Source organism: Mobula birostris, chromosome 28 (assembly GCF_030028105.1).
Source record: "Mobula birostris isolate sMobBir1 chromosome 28, sMobBir1.hap1, whole genome shotgun sequence".
Taxonomy (NCBI): domain Eukaryota; kingdom Metazoa; phylum Chordata; class Chondrichthyes; order Myliobatiformes; family Myliobatidae; genus Mobula; species Mobula birostris.
Window position 1 is genome coordinate 3,249,512 of NC_092397.1, and position 10,229 is coordinate 3,259,740.

General features: G+C 51.4%; 1 pseudogene; it reads right to left on the reverse strand.

The window, feature by feature from the left end:
• Positions 1 to 3,790: 3,790 nt before the first annotated feature.
• The window catches only part of LOC140188918 (protein phosphatase 1A-like), a 206,188-nt pseudogene continuing 199,749 nt past the window's right edge, over positions 3,791 to 10,229 (reverse strand).

Consider the following 10,229-nt stretch of genomic DNA (forward strand, 5'->3'; position numbering starts at 1 on the left):
TGAGAGTGGAGAGAGAGAGAGGGAGGGAGAACAAGAGGGGAGAGAGGGGCTGAGGGGGAGAGAGAGAGCGAGAGAAGGAGGGAGGGAAAGAGGGAAGGTGAGAGACGGGAGGGAGAGAGAGGGGAGAGGAGGGTTGAGGGGCAGCGGTAAAGAGAGAGACAGGGAGAACACGGGAAGAGAGAGGGGTCGAGAGAGGAGGAGGGAGCGAAGAGGGGAGGGAGAGACGGGGAGATGTGGTGGATTGGCTGCGGAGGGAGGATGGAGGAGGGAAGGGAGCCCTGCCCCTGTCAGTGCTGAGCTTGGCAGATTTCCCTGGGCCAGCTATAAATAACACAGGACCTTGGCCTCACTCGGTCCCAGTCTGAGAGAGTTTGCTTTATTATTCTGACCATGAAAATAGCTCGCTGGGAAAACAGTCCCAGGGAAAGATGGGAGCCCGCTGTCGCTCAGAAGCCTCTGCGTTCCTCGCGAGGGAACCAACACTGGGGGGCGTGGGTCGGGTAAATGCAAGCAGGCCTTTCCCACTGAGCTCGGGTGAGACTAGAACTAGAGGTCACAGGTTAAGGGTGAAAGGTGAAAAGTTTAAGGGGAACTTCGTTCGCTCGGGGGGGGGGGGGGGCCTGGGGAGAGCGTGGAACGAGCAGCCAGCGTGTGGAGGGTTGGAGCTCGATTGCAATGTTTGAGAGAAGTTTGGATAGGTACGTGGATGGGAGGGGTACGGAGGGAAATGGTCTGGACAGAATAACAGTCCAGCATGGACTAGATGGGCCGAAGGTCCAGTTTTGTGCTGTCGTGCTCTATGACTCTATAACGAAGGGCGACGGCAGACCGAAACAGCCACGGCTGCCACGTGGGCTGGGACAGCCCCAAGGGGCCGATTGGCCTCCTCCTGCTCCCCCCACCCCCGCATATCTGAGCGCCTGGTCGCCATGTGGAACTCGTGGCAGGTCAGGGGTTAAGCTGGACTGCCTCAAACCGGTACCCCTCCGCGTAGATGGGCTGAAGGGCCTGTTTCGCACCCTACAACTATAAAGGCAGGCGAATGAGACCGGCTTGGCGGGCTCCAGGGTCAGTATAGATCAGACGGGCCGAGCGGCCTGCTTCCCGGTCGCGGAGCTCTGACCGGGCACACCCCAGCGATGGTTCGATTCATTCAGAGACACGGTGCAGAAGAGGCCCTATCCGGCCCGACGAGCTGCCCTGCCCAGCAAGCCACAGATCTAACCCCAGCCCAGTCACAGGACAATCTACAACCACCAATTAACCTACCAACCGCTACGCCTTTGTACTGTGGGAGGAAACCAGAGCACCCGGAGGAAACCCACGCGGCCATGGGGAGAACGTACAAGCCCCTCACGGGCGGCGTCAGGACTGAACGCTGAGCTCCAACACCCTGCGCACGAACCGCGAGGCTGCCGTGGCGTGATAGGCCCGAAGGGTTCGTGCTTCGAGCCGAGTCCCTCCCGTCCTGCCACGACACCGGCCTCGACCCGCACGAGGAGTGCCCGGGGTCTGTCCTGCGAGACAGGTGAGGTCCGTCCGAAGTCACCCCAGTCCGCCCACTCCCCTGCGCGCCCAAGCCCAGCCCGGGTGTCAGCTGGACCGCCGGCTCCCAGCGTCTCGCCCTGTGGGTCCGGGCGCTGGAGGTCAGTCTCTCCGGGAACTGCCTCGGGGAAGGTCCACCCCGCTCTCCCCTCACTGACCGTCCCTCCGTCCTGAGGTGAGAGGGGGGCGAAGGTCACTGACGCCCGCGGGACGCTCGGTTCCTTACGAGCCCCTGCACGCGGGGAGAAGTGAGACCACGGCCGGGGCATGGGCTGGTAAACGTGACCGTGTGGCAGGAACGTCACAGGGTGCCAGGCTGTGACCAACTCCACAAGGGAGGGAGCAGAGAGGGAGAGGGAGAGGGGGGTAGAGGGGGCAGAGAGAGAGATAGAGGGTAGAGAGAGACGGGGGTAAGGGGGAGATAGAGGGGAGGAGAGAGGGGGACAGAGATAGAGATGGAGAGAGTGAAAGGAAGATTGAAGCGGGAGAGACTGCACCCACCAGCCTTGTTATTCCGAGGTCCCCATTAATGTCGCCCACCATCACCCCTGGGGGTTACCACTGACCAGGGACTCCACTGGGAGAGAGAACAGCACATGGAATCCCCTTGTCCCGTTTCCCCAGCCTCTTCTGCCGAGTTCCCCACCCGCCCAAGGGCGTGCGGACTCACCATTGCTCTGAGCGGTAAATTTTTACACGGGCCTGAAAACTGTGCGACACTTTCAATGTTTTTGTTCTGCAATTATGCAAAGTAAGAATATTTAGAATGCAAATTGAAAAGTCACACACATTTGATTTCATTTATTAATTGAAGGGTATAGTGAAACACACTAAAGACAAAGAAAATCTTCCATGGTTTCGTAAACTTTTTTTCTCGTGGCATCCAATTCCAACTGCGTGGCAACGAAGGCTATGTGTGTAGGAGCATCTTGGCTACTGTGCGGCCGTGCACCTGCGCAGCTCGGAGGGAACAGTGCTTGAGATGGCAGCGGGGGTCGTGGAGAAAGGGCCTCCCGCACGGGAGGGGCGGAAGCCGTTTTAAAAGCCCATGCCAAAGGAAGGTTTGTTTCTCAAAGAGAGTTACCGGGGCAACGGGCACAAACAGCAGCAAGAGTCAATTCCCCTGGGTGTCTGTGCATCATTCCCAGGACGTCATGGTCCTGACGTGGGCTCAGTTCGCAGTGCCTGTGCTCCTTAAAGAAACAGTCCCTCCCCGCACCGGGCCGGTGTGTGGACCTGGATAGGATCCGCACAAATCCGGACTTGTCTGCAAAGGCAGGACCACTCTTGGGTACTAGTGTGTTCTGACCACTAATAGCCAATTCAAGGTGCGGAGGGGGGTGGAGACAGAAGGTTATTTGAGAGCTTGGAGGAGGGCGTCACGATCGCATAGCGTTCAGGGCGGAGGAAACCCGCGGGGAGGACATTCCGAACTTCGGAGCTCAGTTCCCGCACCGTCTGGAAGGAGTTTGTACATTCTCCCCGTGACCCCATGGGTTTCCTCCGGGTGCTCCGGTTTCCTCCCACAGTCCGAAGTCAGACCGGTTGGTAGGCTAATCGGTCGTTGTAAATTGTCCCGTGATTAGTGGACGAGGGTTAAATAGTTCGGGTTTCTGGGCGGGCGCTGTCTCTTAAAAAAGAAACCTAATAAAATATAAAAGTCCTTGTTTGGTAGCCGACCTTTTTAAAAAAAATTGGTTCAGTTGTGGGCGGACAAGAAGGTTGCAGAAGGGCATCCTGGGAGGTTTTTTCACTCCGGGGCCACTTTATGAGGTCCAGGAGAGGAACCCGGTGCGGTCTTCTGCTGCTGTAGCCCATCCACTTCCAGGTTCGACGCGTTGTGCATTCAGAGATGCTCTTCTGCACACCACTGTTGTAACGTGTGGTTATTTGAGTTACTGTCACCTTCCTGTCAGCTTGAACCAGTCTGGCCATTCTCCTCTGACCTCCCTTCATCAACAAGGCGTTTCCGCCCACAGAACTGCCACTCACTGGATGTTTTTTGTTTCTCGCGCCATTCTCTGTAAACTCTAGAGACGGTTGTGCGTGAAAATCCCAGGAGATCAGCAGCTGCTGAGATACTCAAACCACCCCATCTGGCACCGACAATCAATCCACGGTCAAATGATCACATTTCTTCCCCCACTCTGACGTTTGGTCTGAACAGCAACTGAACCTCGTGACTGTGTCGCGTGCTTTTGTGCGTAGAGCTGCTGCCACGCGATTGGCTGATTAGATATCCGCGTTAACGAGCAGGTGTGCAGCTGTACCTGATAAACTGGCCACTGAGTATAGCCCAGTTACAGATCTGGATGCAGAAATAGGAGACAGGGTTTAATCTGGGTCAGTGTGTGAGGTGGAGGTGAAGTGTCATTGAGGAAGTTTGTGGTTACTGGCAGTACCCTCATAGCCCCTGTGTTGTGTGGTTGGAACGAATAATATTTTTATCTCATTACAGACCGAGCCCACCCGTTTTGTTTAAAGCCTATTAGTAACTGATGCATCTTCCTTTTGTCGGCCCTTTCCTACCCCCGTACAAAAGGGCCAGCTGCTCTCTGCAACTCTTGATTTTATTCTCGAACCAAACTCTCCGAGGCCAGGGATCAAAGTCTGACGGAGATCAACGTTTGGACGTCTGAGCTAAACCCCTCGGCTCTCTGACGCGTTCCCCCGCGGGTCTGTAGCACCCGCTATCGTACCAGCCGAGAGCAGTTAGCTAGCGGCAGGGTAGGGAACTACGATTCCCCCCCCCCACCCACCCACCCTGTGGGTGACGTGTGCCTGTCAGGGACATCGAATGAACAGCCCGCCCCCAATTTCCGGTTACGGTGAACCTGCATCAGACCAGCACCGTAGCTTCACCGTTCCCTGTCAGGAGTATTCCTGTGGGGATCCACAAGAAAGGCTGCTGACGTACCAGGGTCAGGGTTAGGAATCTTGGCTAAGTGATGAAACTATTTTAAAGAGAACAGGGAGGGATTCCCCCCCCCCCCCGGGGACTGGATGGGAACCAAGGCTGTCTGCGGACTCGGGCGGAGGAGGTCAGTCCTGGACACGTTTCCGAAGACAGGCCCGTGCTTCAGCAGGGTGTGTTCCCGTGCTACGCAGACCCATAACTCCACCCAAAGGGGGTGAAGGACATTGAGGCCTCTTATTTGCCAGCATTTTACAAAAATTGGTTCAGTCGTGGACGGTGAAAATTGTCAAAAGGACACGGCGGGATATAGATCAGTTGTAGATATGGGCAGAGAGATGGCAGATGGAGTTTAACCCACACCAGGGGTTCCCAGCTTGGGGTCCCCTTGCTTAATGGTATTGGTCCATGGCGTAGAAAGGGTGGGGAGCCCTAATCCAGAGTAACACACAAAATGCTGGAGGAACTCAGCAGGACAGGCAGGATCTATGCGGGGGAATAGGCAGTCAACGTTTCAGGCTGTGACCCTTCATCAGGACTTAATCGGAGCAAGGGTGAGGTGTTGCAATTTGGGAGGGGGTCAAATGCCCAGTTATTGCCCTTCAACCATCAAGCTCTTGAACCAGAGGGGATAACTCCACTCGCCCCAACACTGAACTGTTCCCACGACCTATGGACTCACTTTCAAGGACCCTTCATCTCATGCTCCTGATATTTATTGCTTACTTACTTATTTTTCCTTTTTGTGTTTGCACAGTGTGTTATCTTTTGCACACTGGTTGTTTGTCGTGTGTGTGTCTGTGATCTCCCGTCAATTCTGTTGTTTCCTGTGAATGCCCGCAGGAAAATGAATCCCAGGGTTGTATGTAGTGACATATATGTACTTTGATAATAAACTTACTTTGAACTTTGGAAACTACACGGCGAATGGCGGGACCCTTAACCACAGAGGGTAACTAAAATCCAACACCTCCAGCACCTCCCCGGCAGCTGATTCCAAGTTTTTTGGGCGGTAAAGAAGGCGTACGGCAGCTTGGCTGTAAAATTCATGAAGTCACGTTGCACCGGTATAAAACTCCGGTCGGGCCGCACTCAGAGCATTGCGTCCAGATTTGGTCGCCCCAGTACAGGAAGGACGTCGAGGCTTTGGAGAGGGGGCAGAAGAGGTTCACCAGGACGCTGCCTGGATTAGAGAGCATGTGCTATCACGAGAGTTTGGACAAACTTGAGTTGTTTTCTCCGGTGCCAGAGGCTAAGGGGAGATCTGACAGAGGTTTACAAGATTATGAGAGACATGACATTCTGAAGTGGGAGGGTGACCAGCCAGATGTCGTGGTGCACATCGGTACCGATGACATAGCAAGGAAGAGTGAGGAGGTCCTGGACAGTGAGTATAGAGAGCTTGGTAGGAAGTTGAAAAGCAGGACCTCGAGGGTGGTAATCTCAGGATTGCTACCTGTGCCACGTGCCAGTGAGGGTAGGAATAGGATGCTCTGGAGGAGGAACAAGTGGCTGAGAAACTGGTATAGGGGGCAGGGTTTCAGATTTCAGGATCATTGGGACCTCTTCTGGGGCAGTTGGGACCTGTACAAGAGAGACGGGTTACACTCGAACCACAGGGGGACCAATATCCTCTCAGGGAGATTTGTTAGTGCTACTGGGGAGGCTTTAAACTAGATTTGCAGGGGGTTAGAAACCAGAGTGCCAGAGCTGACAGTGTGGCTGGGGTGAAAATAAATGATGTTGAAAGTTTAAGCAAATCCGCTGATAGAAAGGTTGTGAGTGGTGGTAAAAATCTTCTGAGGTGTATATATTTCAATGCTAGGAGTATTGCGGGGAAGGCAGATGAGTTGAGGGCGTGGATTGACACGTGGAATTATGATGTTGTAGCAATTAGTGAAACTTGGCTACAGGAGGGGCAGGACTGGCAGCTTAATATTCCAGGGTTCTGATGTTTCAGATGTGATCGAGGCAGAGGAATGAAAGGTGGGGGAGTAGCATTGCTTGTTAGGGAAAATATTACAGCAGTGCTCAGGCAGGACAGATTAGGGGGCTTGTCTACTGAGTCCTTATGCGTGGAGCTGAGAAACAGGAAAGGTATGGCCACATTAGTGGGATTGTATTACAGACCACCCAATAGTCAACGAGACTTGGAAGAGCAAATCTGCAGAGAGATAGCAGGCAACTGCAGGAAACATAAAGTTGTGGTGGTAGGGGATTTTAATTTTCCATACATTGATTGGGACTCCCATACTGTTAGGGGTCTAGATGGTTTAGAGTTTGTAAAATGTGTTCAGGAAAGTTTTCTAAATCAATATATAGAGGGACCAACTAGAGGGGATGCAATATTGGATCTCCTGTTAGGTAATGAATTAGGGCAAGTGACAGAAGTCTGTGTAGGGGAGCACTTTGGTTCCAGTGATCATAACACCATTAGTTTCAATTTGATCGTGGACAAGGATAGATCTGGTCCTAGGGTTGAGGTTCTGAACTGGAAGAAGGCCAAATTTGAAGAAATGAGAAAGGATCTATAAAGCGTGGGTTGGGACAGGTTGTCCTCTGGCAAAGATGTGATTGGTAGGTGGGAAGCCTTCAAAGGGGAAATTTTGAGAGTGCAGAGTTTGTATGTTCCTGTCAGGATTAAAGGCAAATTGAATAGGAATAAGGAACCTTGGTTCTCAAGGGATATTGCAACTCTGATAAAGAAGAAGAGGGAGTTGTATGAAATGTATAGGAAACAGGGGGTAAATCAGGTGCTTGAGGAGTATAAGAAGTGCAAGAAAATACTTAAGAAAGAAATCAGGAGGGCTAAAAGAAGACATGAGGTTGCCTTGGCAGTCAAAGTGAAGGATAATCCAAAGAGTTTTTACAAGTATATTAAGAGCAAAAGGATTGTAAGGGATAAAATTGGTCCTCTTGAAGATCAGAGTGGTTGGCTTTGTGCCGAACCAAAGGAAATGGGGGAGATCTTAAATAGGTTTTTTGCCTCTGTATTTACTAAGGAAGCTGGCATGAAATCTATGGAATTGAGGGAATCAAGTAGTGAGACCATGGAAACTGTACAGATTGAAAAGGAGGAGGTGCTTGCTGCCTTGAGGAAAATTAAAGTGGATAAATCCCCGGGACCTGACAGGGTGTTCCCTCAGACCTTGAAGGAGACTAGTGTTGAAATTGCAGGGGCCCTGGCTGAAATATTTAAAATGTCGCTGTCTACGGGTGAAGTGCCAGAGGATTGGAGAGTGGCTCATGTTGTTCCGTTGTTTAAAAAAGGATCGAAAAGTAATCTGGGAAATTATAGGCCGGTGAGTTTAACGTCAGTAGTAGGTAAGTTATTGGAGGGAGTACTAAGAGACAGAATCTGCAAGCATTTGGATAGACAGGGGCTTATTAGGGAGTGTCAACATGGCTTTGTGCGTGGTAGGTCATGTTTGACCAATCTGTTGGAGTTTTTCGAGGAGGTTACCAGGAAAGTGGATGAAGGGAAGGCAGTGGATATTGTCCACATGGACTTCAGTAAGGCCTTTGACAAGGTCCCGCATGGGAGGTTAGTTAGGAAAATTCAGTCGCTAGGTATACATGGAGAGGTGGTAAATTGGATTAGACATTGGCTCGATGGAAGAAGCCAGAGAGTGGTGGTAGAGAATTGCTTCTCTGAGTGGAGGCCTGTGACTAGTGGTGTGCTGGGTCCATTGTTATTTGTCATCTATATCAATGATCTGGATGATAATGTGGTAAATTGGATCAGCAAGTTTGCTGATGATACAAAGATTGGAGGTGTAGTAGACAGTGAGGAAGGTTTTCAGAGCCTGCAGAGGGACTTGGACCATCTGGAAAAATGGGCTGAAAAGTGGCAGATGGAGTTTAATACAGACAAGTGTGAGGTATTGCACGTTGGAAGGACAAACCAACGTAGAACATACAGGGTTAATGGTAAGGCACTGAGGAGTGCAGTGGAACAGAGGGATCTGGGAATACAGATACAAAATTCCCTAAAAGTGTCGTCACAGGTAGATAGGGTTGTAAAGAGAGCTTTTGGTACATTGGCCTTTATTAATCAAAGTATTGAGTATAAGAGCTGGAATGTTATGATGAGGTTGTATAAGGCATTGGTGAGGCCGAATCTGGAGTATTGTGTTCAGTTTTGGTCACCAAATTGCAGGAAGGATATAAATAAGGTTGAAAGAGTGCAGAGAAGGTTTACAAGGATGTTGCCGGGACTTGAGAAACTCAGTTACAGAGAAAGGTTGAATAGGTTAGGACTTTATTCCCTGGAGTGTATAAGAATGAGGGGAGATTTGATAGAGGTATATAAAATTATGATGGGTATAGATAGAGTGAATGCAAGCAGGCTTTTTCCACTGAGGCAAGGGGAGAAAAAAACCAGAGGACATGGGTTAAGGGTGAGGGGGGAAAAGTTTACAGGGAACATTAGTGGGGGCTTCTTCACACAGAGAGTGGTGGGAGTATGGAATGAGCTGCCAGACGAGGTGGTAAATGTGGGTTCTTTTTTAACATTTAAGAATAAATTGGACAGATACATGGATGGGAGGTGTATGGAGGGATATGGTCCGTGTGCAGGTCAGTGGGATTAGGCAGAAAATGGTTCGGCACAGCCAAGAAGGGCCAAAAGGCCTGTTTCTGTGCTGTAGTTTCTATGGTTCTATGGATAGAGTGGACAGGGAGTATCTGTTTCCCAGGGTAGAGATGTCCAACAGCGGAGGGATGCAGTGACAGTTTAAAGGAGACGTGTGGGGCAAGTTTTTTTTTTACACAGAGAGTGGTGAGTGTGTGGAATGAGCTGCCAGGGGTGGGGGTGGAGTTAGATACGATGGAGGTGTTTAAGAGGCTTTTAGACAGACACATGAATGTGCAGGGAATGATGGGAGATGGACCATGTGCAGGGAATGGACGGAGATGGACCATGTGCAGGGAATGATGGGAGATGGACCATGTGCAGGGAATGATGGGAGATGGACCATGTGCAGGGAATGGAGGGAGATGGACCATGTGCAGGGAATGGAGGGAGATGGACCATGTGCAGGGAATGATGGGAGATGGACCATGTGCAGGGAATGGACGGAGATGGACCATGTGCAGGGAATGATGGGATATGGACCATGTGCAGGGAATGATGGGAGATGGACCATGTGCAGGGAATGATGGGAGATGGACCATGTGCAGGGAATGGAGGGAGATGGACCATGTGCAGGGAATGATGGGAGATGGACCATGTGCAGGGAATGATGGGATATGGACCGTATACAGGGAATGATGGGAGATGGACCATGTGCAGGGAATGGAGGGAGATGGACCATGTGCAGGGAATGATGGGATATGGACCGTGTGCAGGGAATGATGGGATATAGTTTAGTCTAGAATTCTGGGCCGAATGGTCTCCTTCCCTCAATGGCCGTCTTCACACACAATGCTCCCCCACTCCTTCCCACCTACCGCTTCCCGTCCCTCTCACCCTGGGGCTGGAGACCAGGGTAGGGGCATGGAGGAGGGTGATGGGTGTGAGGTTTGGCCTCTGCTGAGGCAATTTGCCACCCCAGGAAGCAGGGCTTGTGGATGGGAGTCTCTCGCTGTGTCCTCCCACCCCGCCTGTATCTCTCTCTCTCCCCTTCATTCCCTCGCTCCTCCATCTCCCTTTCCTTGACAATTCTCTCTCTCTCTCTCTCTCTCTCTCTCTCTCTCTCTCTCTCTCTTGCTTTTTGCTTCCTTTTTTATTGTTGTTGTGCTCTTTATCTTGTGTTTTTTTGTACTCTGT